Genomic DNA, 15,593 nt, shown 5'->3' with positions numbered 1-15,593 from the left:
GCAGAGCAAGGCAGAGGCAGGGACTATAGCAGGAGGAGGGCGCGCCTCTCCTACGACATCCAGTGCAGACTCAACCAAGCCATGACAGATTCAGACAGACTCAAAGCTAGAGCGATCACCAAGAGATCGCTGGTGAGAATCTCCAACAAAGTCCCAACCGACAGATGTCAGAGTTGGAGCGATTCAAACCCAGGGATATCACCAAGAGGATAATTCCCTGTGATGAGCTGCAGCAAAGGCCCAACCAGCCAATGCCAAATCCAGATAAAGCTGCCCTGGTTAAACTCCCGGCGATTCCACGGCAGAGATGCCAGACAGCACCATCAACACAGAGGACCTGGAGGAGTTCCTAAACTCACTGTCAGTACCTACCCTCTGCTCCATACTTACCATTCATACCTATTCTGTTCCCCACAACTGTCACTGTTATTCCCTGACACCTCTATATGCTTGTGCCTGTTTGCCTGTAGGGGCATGACTCGTATTGAAGACCTGGCAACTACGGTGCCTGACGATCCCCAGATCGATACCCAGTCTGATGATAAGTAGCATGCATACTGTTAGCCTGTCTTCTATTGTCAACTAATACTAGCTACCAATACAAAACCCTTTTAAAAATGTATTAATTAATGATGATCTTCTATTGTACATGTATTTTGAAGTAATGTTCCTATGTTATGGGAAACAATCAAACAATAATATCTATTGTCTATTCTACCACATGTAGCCTTCAAAGAAGTCTTTGGGCAGTTTGCAAAGAACAGCAATGGTTCTCTCAATGAGGAGGGCCTGGCGTCCACACTGGACAGAGTGGGGATCAGTATCAGCCCAGAGGAGGTGAAGAAAGCCCTGCAGAAGGCTGACTACGACATGTGTTTCTGCCTCAGTATCTGGAATTACCCCAAAATATAATAACATGCTTTCCATTATAAACATGTTAGAACAGAATACATAAAAATAGTTTGTGTCCCAAATGGCCCCCTGTTCCCTATATAGTGTGGGACATTTGTACCCATATAGGGCTCGGGTCAAAAGTAGTGCACTATAGATTGCCTTTTGGGGTGCAGTTATACACATTCCCTTAGTTGACATGAGTTGACAGGCTGGCTGACTGGCTGTTTTTGTTTCTTGGCTTCAGAGGACGGAGAGGTGGGGTTTCAAGATTTCCTGCATGTGATGGCGGACAGCCAGCGCTTCTCCAAGTGTGTGAAAGGTGAAGATCCCCGACTAAGATGTTGCCTTCAATAAACATATCTGGATTCACACGTAAATATGAACATACGACTCACAGAGCTGCCATATCGCTTGTGAGACTGTATTAAGATGGTGCTTACTGTCCTCTCTCTCACTCCTTTCTGAGCTGAAGGAGCGGACCCATCCCAGTCTGTTGAGGTGTGTGAGACAGTGTTTTACAAGGCCCTGACCAGGATGCTGGCTGCTGGTATCCTGTCCAGTGGTACTACAACAGAGATAGTACCGTAAGCCATTCTAAGTCACGCTACTTTCTTTTCGTATATGAATAGCCGACCGACATCATGTGAAGCTACACATGAGTGTGTACTAACTGGATGTCGTCAAAGATTATGTAAGGTTAACAAGACATTTTCAGGGAAAAACAAAAAGAAACAACTTTTCATTGCAGTATCTTGTGAATTTTCAATAAACGTTATCTGTTTACACAGAAATAATACATTCTGGTGGTCAGCTGTGTCAGCCATATTTGACTGTCCCCTACCTCTGACCAGGTACTACCATAAAAAGACTCTGAGGCTGATCCGGCAGGCCGTGCGACCAGACAGGGGACGGGGACCATGTTCTCATCTACTACACCAAGGGAGCTCATCTCATAGGCCTGAAGAGCAACCAGCTCCTCAAGTACATCCAGCCAGTGGGTGAGCTAGCACATGATAACACCCAGCACATACAGTACTCCTTTCTCCCTCATCCCTATATTCATATTGAACTGCTTCAGCTTTCATACTCTCCTAGTCCAATTTATATTGATTGGCAGAGGAGTGATGAGGGACTGTTGTTGTTTTGATGTGCAGAGACAATTGCCCAGAGCCAGAAGGAGAAGGACAGCCCGTACTTGAGGCGTCCCAGCCTTAACGTGGCCTACACCTCCTGGGACCCCCAATGCATGTCCCCGAACCCTGCACAGTGGGCCAAAATGCATCGGCTGCATGAAGTCTGTCAAGACCTGGAAGACCATTGAGATTAATTTTTCGAAAACATTTTCACAAATTGAAATTTGTGAGAAATATAGAAAGGCAGCGAAAATATGTTGCTACTCTTCTTGTATTTGTACCAGCAGTCAATCAAGCACCATGGGATGGAGAAAATGGAGACGATCACACCTGTGAAGATGAAGGTGAACATGTCCATGAAGGAGAGGGACCACCTCACTTACAATGAGATCAACCAGATAAAGCAGAAGGTAAGACGGATTTGAACTGTATGTATGACAATATTGATGCAGTCAGTCCCACATTGAAGTTCTCTCTGTCTCTGTCTCTGTCAGTCCAGTCTAAATCAAGTCTGAAGGAGTACCTGAAGGACCTGACCCAGCTGAAGCGTAGGGACATGTGGAACTCCTTGGGCTCCCTTCAGTGTTACTGCGCCCTCCACAGCCAGAAGGACTTCCCCAAAACCTTCACCACCAACTCCTGGTCCTGAAGCAGCTGACGGAGACTGGAGACCTGGACGCTCCCTGTAGGTCCACCCTACGCCCGCATATAGCCAATCACTGGAGCCCATCGCCAGGAAGCAGCGTGCCTCGTCCAATCAGGGAGGCTAAAAAGAGAAGACCCCGGCGGCAACCCCCACTGACAGGAAGAGCAGTACACTGTAGAAAAGAGGAATAACACCAATAGCAATCATAACAATACTGATACGATCAATTACTTTAACCACAAAGATCCCACCCCCACTTCCTCTCACTACAGTCTCCACTCCCCCACCCCTCCTGATCCCAGTCACCCCCACTTCCTCTGACCACAGTCTCCACTCCCCCACCCCTCCTGATCCCAGCCACCCCCACTTCCTCTCACTACAGTCTCCACTCCCCCACCCCTCCTGATCCCAGTCACCCCCACTTCCTCTCACTACAGTCTCCACTCCCCCACCCCTCCTGATCCCAGTCACCCCCACTTCCTCTCACTACAGTCTCCACTCCCCCACCCCTCCTGATCCCAGCCACCCCCACTTCCTCTGACCACAGTCTCTACTCCCCCACCCCTCCTGATCCCAGCCACCCCCACTTCCTCTGACCACAGTCTCCACTCCCCCACCCCTCCTGATCCCAGCCACCCCCACTTCCTCTGACCACAGTCTCCACTCCCCCACCCCTCCTGATCCCAGCCACCCCCACTTCCTCTCACTACAGTCTCCACTCCCCCACCCCTCCTGATCCCAGTCACCCCCACTTCCTCTGACCACAGTCTCCACTCCCCCACCCCTCCTGATCCCAGCCACCCCCACTTCCTCTCACTACAGTCTCCACTCCCCCACCCCTCCTGATCCCAGCCACCCCCACTTCCTCTGACCACAGTCTCCACTCCCCCACCCCTCCTGATCCCAGCCACCCCCACTTCCTCTGACCACAGTCTCCACTCCCCCACCCCTCCTGATCCCAGCCACCCCCACTTCCTCTGACCACAGTCTCCACTCCCCCACCCCTCCTGATCCCAGCCACCCCCACTTCCTCTCACTACAGTCTCCACTCCCCCACCCCTCCTGATCCCAGCCACCCCCACTTCCTCTGACCACAGTCTCCACTCCCCCACCCCTCCTGATCCCAGCCACCCCCACTTCCTCTGACTACAGTCTCCACTCCCCCACCCCTCCTGATCCCAGCCACCCCCACTTCCTCTGACTACAGTCTCCACTCCCCCACCCCTCCTGATCCCAGCCACCCCCACTTCCTCTGACTACAGTCTCCACTCCCCCACCCCTCCTGATCCCAGCCACCCCCACTTCCTCTGACCACAGTCTCCACTCCCCCACCCCTCCTGATCCCAGCCACCCCCACTTCCTCTGACCACAGTCTCCACTCCCCCACCCCTCCTGATCCCAGCCACCCCCACTTCCTCTGACCACAGTCTCCACTCCCCCACCCCTCCTGATCCCAGCCACCCCCACTTCCTCTCACTACAGTCTCCACTCCCCCACCCCTCCTGATCCCAGCCACCCCCACTTCCTCTGACCACAGTCTCCACTCCCCCACCCCTCCTGATCCCAGCCACCCCCACTTCCTCTGACCACAGTCTCCACTCCCCCACCCCTCCTGATCCCAGCCACCCCCACTTCCTCTGACCACAGTCTCCACTCCCCCACCCCTCCTGATCCCAGCCACCCCCACTTCCTCTCACTACAGTCTCCACTCCCCCACCCCTCCTGATCCCAGCCACCCCCACTTCCTCTCACTACAATCTCCACTCCCCCACCCCTCCTGATCCCAGCCACCCCCACTTCCTCTGACCACAGTCTCCACTCCCCCACCCCTCCTGATCCCAGCCACCCCCACTTCCTCTGACCACAGTCTCCACTCCCCCACCCCTCCTGATCCCAGCCACCCCCACTTCCTCTGACCACAGTCTCCACTCCCCCACCCCTCCTGATCCCAGCCACCCCCACTTCCTCTGACCACAGTCTCCACTCCCCCACCCCTCCTGATCCCAGCCACCCCCACTTCCTCTGACCACAGTCTCCACTCCCCCACCCCTCCTGATCCCAGCCACCCCCACTTCCTCTGACTACAGTCTCCACTCCCCCACCCCTCCTGATCCCAGCCACCCCCACTTCCTCTGACCACAGTCTCCACTCCCCCACCCCTCCTGATCCCAGCCACCCCCACTTCCTCTGACCACAGTCTCCACTCCCCCACCCCTCCTGATCCCAGCCACCCCCACTTCCTCTGACTACAGTCTCCACTCCCCCACCCCTCCTGATCCCAGCCACCCCCACTTCCTCTGACCACAGTCTCCACTCCCCCACCCCTCCTGATCCCAGCCACCCCCACTTCCTCTCACTACAGTCTCCACTCCCCCACCCCTCCTGATCCCAGCCACCCCCACTTCCTCTGACCACAGTCTCCACTCCCCCACCCCTCCTGATCCCAGTCACCCCCACTTCCTCTCACTACAGTCTCCACTCCCCCACCCCTCCTGATCCCAGCCACCCCCACTTCCTCTGACCACAGTCTCCACTCCCCCACCCCTCCTGATCCCAGCCACCCCCACTTCCTCTCACTACAGTCTCCACTCCCCCACCCCTCCTGATCCCAGCCACCCCCACTTCCTCTGACCACAGTCTCCACTCCCCCACCCCTCCTGATCCCAGCCACCCCCACTTCCTCTGACCACAGTCTCCACTCCCCCACCCCACCAGATCCCCCCCCCCACTTCCTCTGACCACAGTCTCCACTCCCCCACCCCTCCTGATCCCAGCCACCCCCACTTCCTCTGACCACAGTCTCCACTCCCCCACCCCTCCTGATCCCAGCCACCCCCACTTCCTCTGACCACAGTCTCCACTCCCCCACCCCTCCTGATCCCAGCCACCCCCACTTCCTCTGACCACAGTCTCCACTCCCCCACCCCTCCTGATCCCAGCCACCCCCACTTCCTCTGACCACAGTCTCCACTCCCCCACCCCTCCTGATCCCAGCCACCCCCACTTCCTCTGACCACAGTCTCCACTCCCCCACCCCTCCTGATCCCAGCCACCCCCACTTCCTCTGACCACAGTCTCCACTCCCCCACCCCTCCTGATCCCAGCCACCCCCACTTCCTCTGACCACAGTCTCCACTCCCCCACCCCTCCTGATCCCAGCCACCCCCACTTCCTCTGACCACAGTCTCCACTCCCCCACCCCTCCTGATCCCAGCCACCCCCACTTCCTCTGACCACAGTCTCCACTCCCCCACCCCTCCTGATCCCAGCCACCCCCACTTCCTCTGACCACAGTCTCCACTCCCCCACCCCTCCTGATCCCAGCCACCCCCACTTCCTCTGACCACAGTCTCCACTCCCCCACCCCTCCTGATCCCAGCCACCCCCACTTCCTCTCACACAGTCTCCACTCCCCCACCCCTCCTGATCCCAGCCACCCCCACTTCCTCTGATCCCAGACCACAGTCTCCACTCCCCCACCCCTCCTGATCCCAGCCACCCCCACTTCCTCTGACCACAGTCTCCACTCCCCCACCCCTCCTGATCCCAGCCACCCCCACTTCCTCTGACCACAGTCTCCACTCCCCCACCCCTCCTGATCCCAGCCACCCCCACTTCCTCTGACCACAGTCTCCACTCCCCCACCCCTCCTGATCCCAGCCACCCCCACTTCCTCTGACCACAGTCTCCACTCCCCCACCCCTCCTGATCCCAGCCACCCCCACTTCCTCTGACCACAGTCTCCACTCCCCCACCCCTCCTGATCCCAGCCACCCCCACTTCCTCTGACCACAGTCTCCACTCCCCCACCCCTCCTGATCCCAGCCACCCCCACTTCCTCTGACCACAGTCTCCACTCCCCCACCCCTCCTGATCCCAGCCACCCCCACTTCCTCTGACCACAGTCTCCACTCCCCCACCCCTCCTGATCCCAGCCACCCCCACTTCCTCTGACCACAGTCTCCACTCCCCCACCCCTCCTGATCCCAGCCACCCCCACTTCCTCTGACCACAGTCTCCACTCCCCCACCCCTCCTGATCCCAGCCACCCCCACTTCCTCTGACCACAGTCTCCACTCCCCCACCCCTCCTGATCCCAGCCACCCCCACTTCCTCTGACCACAGTCTCCACTCCCCCACCCCTCCTGATCCCAGCCACCCCCACTTCCTCTCACTACAGTCTCCACTCCCCCACCCCTCCTGATCCCAGCCACCCCCACTTCCTCTGACCACAGTCTCCACTCCCCCACCCCTCCTGATCCCAGCCACCCCCACTTCCTCTCACTACAGTCTCCACTCCCCCACCCCTCCTGATCCCAGCCACCCCCACTTCCTCTCACTACAGTCTCCACTCCCCCACCCCTCCTGATCCCAGCCACCCCCACTTCCTCTGACTACAGTCTCCACTCCCCCACCCCTCCTGATCCCAGCCACCCCCACTTCCTCTCACTACAGTCTCCACTCCCCCACCCCTCCTGATCCCAGCCACCCCCACTTCCTCTCACTACAGTCTCCACTCCCCCACCCCTCCTGATCCCAGCCACCCCCACTTCCTCTCACTACAGTCTCCACTCCCCCACCCCTCCTGATCCCAGCCACCCCCACTTCCTCTCACTACAGTCTCCACTCCCCCACCCCTCCTGATCCCAGCCACCCCCACTTCCTCTCACTACAGTCTCCACTCCCCCACCCCTCCTGATCCCAGCCACCCCCACTTCCTCTGACTACAGTCTCCACTCCCCCACCCCTCCTGATCCCAGCCACCCCCACTTCCTCTCACTACAGTCTCCACTCCCCCACCCCTCCTGATCCCAGCCACCCCCACTTCCTCTCACTACAGTCTCCACTCCCCCACCCCTCCTGATCCCAGCCACCCCCACTTCCTCTCACTACAGTCTCCACTCCCCCACCCCTCCTGATCCCAGCCACCCCCACTTCCTCTCACTACAGTCTCCACTCCCCCACCCCTCCTGATTCCAGTCCCTATGATGACTTCGAACCAGAGCGGCTGTAGTTATGAGTGCAAAAACCTCCCATGCTATGTGTACAAACAGGACCGGCCCCCTAGCTGATCTGTTGCCATGGGCCTAACTTACATTAGCCCGCCCCTGAGGCCCATGAGAGGGGGAGGAATGGAGGAGAGGTGTGTGTTGCCTGGATGTTGTGTCCAAACAGTCATTTCCAATAACTCCCACGTCAAGAGCCACTTCTCCACTCTAGACATCCCACATTAACCTCAGTCTATGTCTAAATCTAAGGGTCCTACAAGGCCAGCCAAGACATGGAGCCTAGGAGGAGAGCCAGAACTACTCATCCCCTTGGCCTGCTCCAACTGGCTGGGTTACACTATGGTCTGCTGATTAAGTCCCTGACAGGTCCAGGTCCTGATAGGGTTGAGGACCCTGATATCAGGCCCAATTGAGGAAGGGATCAGTGCTGGTCTGATCCATTCATTATGAACAGTCTCAGTCTGATGTTAACCAGACATGCCTGAGACACACACACACAGACACAGCGTACGTTAGCCCTCCGCCTGGCTCCCATTAAGAAGATGACAGGTAATAAAATAAACCACAGTGAAACAGGGAGCTCTGTTGTTAAAGCTGTTGTGCTTGAATGTGTCTGTGCACTTGGCGATATCATAAATGAGCAGTGACACTGTTTACTAAGCATACTTGGCCTGATGGCCCCTGTCATCCTGTAAACCAGATGCTTTAGCCTCAGCAGTTTCCTTTTCCTCTCTTCTGTATGCTGAGACCAGATAAGCGCTATTGTGGCAAATACAACAGTTTGGGCTCGATATTTTCTCAGCTAATTGGATAGTTGGGCATTGGTCCTGCCTGGGATATCTCATCATATTTTTCTCCAAACAAATCTATCATTGTTTGGAAATGTTAAACTAGGTAAGGCTGGCCCGTGTCTGTTTCTCTGGATGTCATGGGGAAAGAGAGAGGGCCCCCTAGTGCCTTTGACTGGGTCCTAAAGGATTATTGTTGTTTGACTGAGACCGCCTCTCCAGATGGTTTACCACAAGGTGGTGCCAGTGTATCAGCCCTTATTGTCTGGTTCAGTCGCTTCACTTCCTCAGAAAGGCTCATTTTTCTCTGTCTTGTTATGAAGAAGATATACATTTTAGGTATAATGAATCTACACTTTAGTATAGTAGTTTATTACTGTTGATATGAAGTAATAATATACTGTAGTAGTAGTCATTTTTTTAACAAGGCAAGTCAGTTAAGAACAAATTCTTATTTTCAATGACGGCTTCATCAAACTCCTGTCAATATCATTTTTTTAAATGTCACCTTTATTTAACCAGGTAGGCCAGTTCAGGGGCAGAACGACAGATTTGTACCTTGTCAGCTCAGGGGTTTGAACTTGCAACCTTCCAGTTACTAGTACAACGCTCTAACCACTAGGCTACCCTGCCGTCCTCAAAGCTCTTCAAAATGTTACGCTTCATCAAACTCCTGATGTCAATATCATTTTTTAAATTTCACCTTTATTTAACCAGGTAGGCCAGTTGAGAACAAGTTCTCATTTACAACTGCAACCTGGCCAAGATAAAGCAAAGCAGTGCGACAAAAACAACAACACAGAGTTACACATAAACAAACGTACAGTCAACAACACAACATAAAATAAAAATAGAAAAATCTATGTACAGAGTGCAAATGTAGAAGAGTAGGGAGGTAGGCAATAAATAGGCCCTAGAGGCGAAAATAATAACATTTAGCATTAATACTGGACTGATAGATGTGCAGATGATGATGTGCAAGTAGAGATACTGGAGTGCAAAAGAGCAACAGGGTAAGTAATAATAGGGGGATGAGGTAGTCGGGTGTGCTATTTACAGATTGGCTGTGTACAGTGATTGGTAAGCTGCTCAGACAGCTGATGCTTCAAATTAGAGAGGGAGATGTAAGACTCCAGCTTCAAAGATTTTTGCAATTCGTTCCAGTCATTGGCAGCAGAGAACTAGAAGGAAAGGCGGCCAAAGTAAGTGTTGGCTTTGGGGATGACCAGTGCAATATACCTGCTGGAGCGTGTGCTATGGGTGGGTGTTGCTATGGTGACCAGTGAGCTGAGATAAGGCGGGGCTTTACCTCGCAAAGACTTATAGATGACCTGGAGCCAGTGGGTTTGGCGGCGGATATGTAGTGAGGGCCAGCCAACGAGAGCATACAGGTCACAGTGGTGGGTAGTATATGGGGCTTTGGTGATAAAACGGATGGCACTGTGATAGACTACATCCAGTTTGCCGAGTAGAGTGTTGGGGGTTGTTTTGTAAATGACATTTCCGAAGTCAAGACTCGGTAGGATAGTCAGTTTTACAAGGGTATGTTTGACGGCATGAATGAAGGAGACTTTATTTGCGAAATAGGAAGCCGATTCTAGATTTAATTTTGGATTGGAGATGCTTAATGTGAGTCTGGAAGGAGAGTTTACCATCTAACCAGACACCTAGGTATTTGTAGTTGTCCACATATTCTAGGTCAGAAGCATCCAGAGTAGTGATGCTAGTCGGGCGAGAGGGTGCGGGCAGCAATCGGTTGAAGAGCATGCACTTAGTTTTACTAGCATGTAAAAGCAGTTGGAGGCCACGGAAGGAGTGTTGTATACTGTTGAAGCTCATTTGGAGGTTTGTTAACACAGTGTCCAAAGAAGAGCCAGATGTATAAAGAATGGTGTTGTCGGCTTTGAGGTGGATCAGAGAATCACCAGCAGCAAGAGCGACATCATTGAAATATACAGAGACAAGAGTCAGCACGAGAATTGAACCCTGTGGCACCCCCATAGAGACGGCCAGATGTCCGGACAACAGGCTTTGACACACTGAACTCAATTTGAGAAGTAGTTGGTGAACCAGGCGAGGCAGTCATTTGAGAAGCCAAGGCTATTGGGTGTGCCGATAAGAATGCGGTGATTGACAGAGTCGAAAGCCTTGGCCAGGTCGATGAAGACGGCTGCACAGTACTGTCTTTTATCGATGGCGGTTATGATATCGTTTAGGACCTTGAGCGTGGCTGAGGTGCACCCATGACCAGCTCGGCAACCAGATTGCATAGTGGAGATGGTACGGTGGGATTCGAAATGGTCGGTGATCTGTTTATTAACTTGGCTTTCAAATATTTTAGAAAGGCAGGGCAGGATGGATATAGTTCTATAACAGTTTGGGTCTAGAGTGTCTCCCCCTTTGAGGAGGGGGTGACCGTGGCAGCTTTCCAATCTTTGGGGATCTCAGACAATATGAAAGAGAGGTTCAATAGGCTAGTAATGGGGGTTGCAACAATTTTGACTTTTAATTTTAGAAAGAGAGGGTCCAGATTGTCTAGCCCAGCTGATTTGTAGGGATCCAGATTTTTCAGTTCTCTCAGAACACCAGCTGTCTGGATTTGGGTGAAGGAGAAGCAGGGGGAGCAAGTTGCTTCAGGGGGTGCTGAGATGTTGTCCCTAAGGTAGGAAATTTAAATTATCGATTATCGTAGATTTATCGGTGGTGACAGTGTTTCCTATCCTCAGTGCAGTGGGCTGCTGGGAGGAGATCCTCTTATTCTCCATGGACTTTACAGTGTCCCAAAACGTTTTGTAATTAGTGCTACAGGTAGCAATTTTCTGTTTGAAAAAGCTAGCCTTAGCTTTCCTAACTGATTGAGTATATTGGTTCCTGACTTCCCTGAAAAGTTGCATATCGCGCAGGGTATTCGATGCTAATGCAGAACGCCACAGGATGTTTTTGTGCTGTTCAAGGGCAGTCAAGTCTGGGGTGAACCAAGGGCTATATTTATTCTTAGTTCTACATTTTTTGAATGGGGCATGCTTATTTAAGATGGAGAGGAAAGCACTTTTGAAGAGCAACCAGGCATCCTCTACTGACGGGATGAGGTCAATATCCTTCCAGGATACCCGGGCCAGGTCGATTAGAAAGGCCTGCTCGCTGAAGTGTTTTAGGGAGCGTTTGACAGTGATGAGGGGTGGTCGTTTGACCGCGGACCCAGTATGCACGCAGGCAATGAGGCAATGATCGCTGAGATCCTGGTTGAAGACAGCAGAGGTGTATTTAGAGGGCAGGTTGGTCAGGATGATATCTAAGAGGGTGCCCATCATGGTTACGGATTTAGGGCTGGACCTGGTAGGTTCCTTGATGATTTGTGTGAGATTGAGGGCATCTAGCTTAAATTGTAGGATGTTTGTAACAGGATCTTAATGTTGTCAATGATGTTCACACCAGGCTGTTAGCTTCTGAAACCACTTCCTTATTCTCACCAGATGTTATTTCCACAGAGGAAACTTATATTGATGTGTTGTTCAGTAATCAGAGGAGAAGTCCAAGCAACAGCAGCATTGTGTCAGGCTTCCAGCTATTCATCGGTCTTCTCCCAGCATTCATTATTACATTCTGTAGGAAGGAAGGTTTCAGATCTTTAGGATTAGTCTGTTTCTCTCATTTTCAGTTCTCAGTTCTCTCTCTGTACCTATTTAGTTAGCTCATTTTCTTTTAGTGGGTGTTCCATGACTTAGTAAATGGCGACGACGTATATCAGGTACACATTTCCAAAAATGTGAAAATGACATGTAGGCTTTTACCAGATTCTTAACCTCAGCTGCATATCTGGCATCTCTCTTTAGAGAGACGCCTTTCAAAGTGACTGAAAGCAGCTCCAGCTGCATGTTTATCTCCAGACACATCTAGAGGATGTTTAGACTGAGGAGTCACACTCAGCCACCCCAGGAGAGATATAAAGGCCATTTGGACAGATCACTGGAACTGAACATTTAGATAGAGTGAACGTTAAGACCCCACATGCCAGGTGGGTGAGAGAGAGTAGGCCTCACTAACGACAGACACAACAAATGTAAACCATTTAAGTCATTCAGTCAATTGGTGTCATTGGTGCTGTAAAGTTGATATTGTCTGTATGGATGTGGCTCCTCCCATGAATCACCCAGGAGCCTCTCTGTCCTGTCTGTCGTTAGAGGCTCCCGCTGATGAATGAAGCATTATCACCGTCTTTTTTCGTAACGAGCTGCTTCCAGCATGACTTGCCAAATGTTTCTCCAACTCTGTACTGTATGCTGTTCGTCTGTCAACACCGCTCTGATTCAAACTCCTGTGTAGGCTTTTGTTAGGCAGTACAAATAGTTTTTTTGTTTGGATTCTGTCCTGCATAATAGGGCCTATATGAATGGTCCTGTGTTAGCAGAATTGAGCTCTTCTCGCTCTAGCGTCTATTTCGGATGCCAAATTAGACGTGTGGATGTGTGCACGGTCTACTCTGTGTGTGTGTGTGTGTGTGTGTGTGTGTGTGTGTGTGTGTGTGTGTGTGTGTGTGTGTGTGTGTGTGTGTGTGTGTGTGTGTGTGTGTGTGTGTGTGTGTGTGTGTGTGGCCTCGTACTGAGTGTGTTGTAGCTGTGTTGTTGTTGGACGAGGTAATAGGTTTAGGCATGAGGTTATCTTATGGATTTATCAAAGAGACCCTATTACCTGGTTGAATAACACTCTGGAATCTGCCTGCAATCTGGACTCAGGGGTAGACCTAACATAGTAAATGAAAATCCGGGACACTCAAATGAATATGATATGTTACATTTGGTGTGGTAAGTATTCATTTGTGGATGTCCATCATCCATTTCATATTATATGTTACAAGTTACAATTCATATTATATGTTACAAATTACAATTCATATTATATGTTACGAATTACAATTCATATTATATGTTACGAATTACAATTCATATTATATGTTACAAATTACAATTCAAATGACATGTTCCGAATTGCAATTCATATTTGTATGATATGTTCAGAATTTGCAATACGTATATGTTACGAATTCCAATTTGTTGTGGCTAACGTTATCTAGGTGGGTAGGTGGCTTACACTAATGTTAGCTAGGATAGGGTTTAGGGTTAGGTTAAAAGTTAGGGTTAGGGGAAGAGTTAACTAACATTCTAAGTAGTTGCAAGTAGCTATAAACTAGTAAGTATTTGCTAAGTTGCTAATTAGCTAAAATGCTAATGTCCGTGATGAGATTCAAACACGCAACCTTTGAGTTACTAGACGTTAGCGTTATATGCCAAACCATCCACCCTCCTTTTGTTTTTGCCTTAAGTAACCTTCTGTCGTATGTAGCCACACCAAACGTAACAAATCATACTAATTTTAGTGTCCCAGATTTTCGTTTACTATGTTACATCTAGTCTATTAGACCAGCCTGGGAATCTTTAGTGCCCTTCTAGTAAAGCGTCTCAGCTTCTTCCTCAAGTTGTCTTGTGAAATAAAATGACAGACTGCCTTATCTATGAGGACTGAGGACACAGTGTTGAGTAATGCCATTCACATTCATCTTGTAAGTCTTAAGGATAAATCCTAGTGGATCCCACTAGAAGGAATTCTAGGGAATCCACCTGTCTGTACAGATGGTCGGTGTTTATTACAGCGCTGTAATTCTAGTAGAAATGTGATGGTTAACAGAGTAGTTTAGCATGCACCTCCTAGTAGTGCACCTTGACACATGCAGACCATCCATAGTCTCTGCTTTATTTCGGTTACTGAACCAATGAGTTGTTGCAATATGACATGCATTGCAAGTGGTGTAATTCCAATTTGTTGTCAAAGTGTAATCTAGCAAGAATGTACTTATGTCACGAACCGGCTCGAAGTTCATAACAAAAAGGGAGACAAAGTGGAGAGAAGGAATGACAAAACGTATTTATTAACTAAAGTAAACTAAATACAATTACCAGTGGTGTGTGTAGTCAGTAATCAGTAGTGTAAGTGAGTGTTTGCGTGCATAAATGTGATCATGAGGGGTGTTGAAAGGTGCTAAAGCAAGCAAGCAAAACATCCACAAAAATGCCACAACCAAAATCTTTTAGTGTCTGCACAGAGAGAGTCTCCTCAATGAATGGGGAAGAGGTGTATTTATACTGGGACACACCTGGGCTCAGGTGTGTCCCATGTCACTGACAAACCTCCAGGCTCCGCCCACCGGCATCCTAATAAGGAAAACAAGAGCAAAGAGAAGACAGACAGAGTGGGAAGGTCATCACAATCACAACATGGTAGCTAAACAACACCTCCTCACAATGTTTATCTCTCTCTCTAATGTATTTGCTGTGATAATTCTTAACCCAGATTCTACAGAAACCCAAACAGCCCAACTCACTGACCTTGAACATGGCAGTCGTTCTGTGTGGTTAAGGATGTGGAATATGGGAGGGCTGGAGCAGGGATGGAAAGTGAGGGGAGCAGAGTGATATTGAGTGAATGATCTACTACAGTAGTACTTGAAATCAGGGCAGTGAAACACAAATGCTCTGTGTGTGAGAAGGATGCAGAGGCATTAAGCTAGGTATTAATAAGTTACTATCAGTAAAGGTATCAACAGTTCAGTGAACAGTTTCAATAACTATGATAGACAAACATCTAGTGTATTTGTTGGTGCCAGTGCAGCACACTGCTTCACAAGACTGGAACACAAGACTTACTGTCGTCAGGTTGACTGTAGTTTACTGGCTTACTGTGCTGTGTGAGAGAACTGACTAGACCTAGATCTACATAGGTCATTCTACTATTACCAGGGATGCTCATAGTAACAGTGTCTGTACAGTAAAGCCTCCTCTCTACTGAGCCTGAGGGAAGGGAACGCACCCACAGAGCTGCTGGTTGCTGCAGTAGCAGCCACTCGTTCTACAGTCTGTGTTACCATGGACACGGCTCACTGTGGAAAGATTTCTAGTGGCTGTCTCTCTCTGGGATTTATGTTAACTGTTATGGGGGCGTGGCTGTTGTGTTCAATACTCTTACCCACCGGTGTGAAATTATACACACAGTACGTAACAGAGATGTCACACACATCCAAAGTTCAGTCTCTACACTGATAAGTGAGCACTCAAACAGTAAGACAGGTGAA

The sequence above is a fragment of the Oncorhynchus clarkii genome, chromosome 12 (genome assembly GCF_045791955.1).
Source record: "Oncorhynchus clarkii lewisi isolate Uvic-CL-2024 chromosome 12, UVic_Ocla_1.0, whole genome shotgun sequence".
Classification (NCBI taxonomy): domain Eukaryota; kingdom Metazoa; phylum Chordata; class Actinopteri; order Salmoniformes; family Salmonidae; genus Oncorhynchus; species Oncorhynchus clarkii.
Note: the sequence above shows the minus strand (reverse complement) of the source record.